We start from the raw sequence: 1447 nt of genomic DNA on the forward strand, positions 1-1447 counted from the left end.
AATATTCCATTGTATATATGTGCCATATCTTCTTTATCCATTCATCTGTTGATGGACACTTAGGTTGCTTCCACATCCTGGCTATTGTAAATAGAGCTGCAATGAACATTGTGGTACATGACTCTTTTTGAATTATGGTTTTCTCAGGGTATATGCCCCATAGTGGGATTGCTGGGTCGTATGGTAGTTCTATTTTTAGTTTTTTAAGGAACTTCCATACTGTTCTCCATAGTGGCTGTATCAATTTACGTTCCCACCAATAGTGCAAGAGTGTTCCCTTTTCTCCACACCCTCTCCAGCACTTATTGTTTGTAGATTTTTTGATGATGGTCATTCTGACTGGTGTGAGATGATATCTCATTGTAGTTTTGATTTGCATTTCTCTAATGATTTGTGATGTTGAGCATCCTTTCATGTGTTTGTTCGCAATCTGTATATCTTCTTTGGAGAAATGTCTATTTAGGTCTCCTGCCCATTTTTGGATTTGGGTTGTTTGTTCTTTTGCTATTGAGCTGCATGAGATGCTTGTAAATTTTGGAGATTAATCCTTTGTCAGTTGCTTCATTTGCAAATGTTTTCTCCCATTCTTACAGTTGCCTTTTCGTCTTGTTTATGGATTCCTTTGCTGTGCAAAAGCTTTTAAGTTTCATTAGGTCCCATTTGTTTATTTTTGTTTTTATTTCCATTTCTCTAGGAGGTGGGTCAAAAAGGATTTTGCTGTGATTTATGTCATAGAGTGTTCTGCCTATGTTTTCCTCTAAGGGTTTTAAAGTGTCTGGAGGTGGGTCAAAAAAGATCTTGCTGTGATTTATGTCATAGAGTGTTCTGCCTATGTTTTCCTCTAAGAGTTTTATAGAGTCTGGCCTTACATTTAGGTCTTTAATCCATTTTGAGTTTATTTTTGTGTATGGTGTTAGGGAGTGTTCTAATTTCATTCTTTTACATGTAGCTGTCCAGTTTTCCCAGCACCACTTATTGAAGAGGCTGTCTAAAAATATGGAACGCTTCACGAATTTGCGTGTCATCCTTTCACAAGGGCCATGCTAATCTTCTCTGTATTGTTCCAATTTTAGTATATGTGCTGCCGAAGCAAGCACAGGTTTTGTTTTTTTACTATTGAGTTTTGAACATTTTTATATATTCTAGATACAAGTCCTTTATCAGATATATGCTTTGAAAATATTTTCTCCTAATCTGTAATTTGTCCTTTCATTCTCTTAAGAGTGTCTTTTGAAGAGCAGTTTTCAATTTGGTGAAGCATAATTTATCAATTCGTTCTTTCGTGAATCACACTGTTAATATCATATCCAAGAAATCTTTGCCTAACTCAAGGTCACAAAAATTTTCTCTTATATTTTCCTTTAGAAGATTTATGGTTTTAGGTTTTACATTTAGGTCTAAAACCTGTTTTGAGTTAATCTTTGTATATGGTGCAAGTTACAGATCA

General features: G+C 35.1%; 1 non-coding gene across 1 annotated transcript; it reads right to left on the reverse strand.

Annotated features, from left to right (window-relative positions):
- Positions 1–990: 990 nt before the first annotated feature.
- LOC116750297 lies at positions 991–1097 on the reverse strand. The gene has a single exon (XR_004348993.1). It is a non-coding gene; the product is annotated as a U6 spliceosomal RNA (small nuclear RNA).
- Positions 1098–1447: the final 350 nt, after the last annotated feature.

This window comes from Phocoena sinus, chromosome 2 (genome assembly GCF_008692025.1).
Source record: "Phocoena sinus isolate mPhoSin1 chromosome 2, mPhoSin1.pri, whole genome shotgun sequence".
Lineage (NCBI taxonomy): Eukaryota > Metazoa > Chordata > Mammalia > Artiodactyla > Phocoenidae > Phocoena > Phocoena sinus.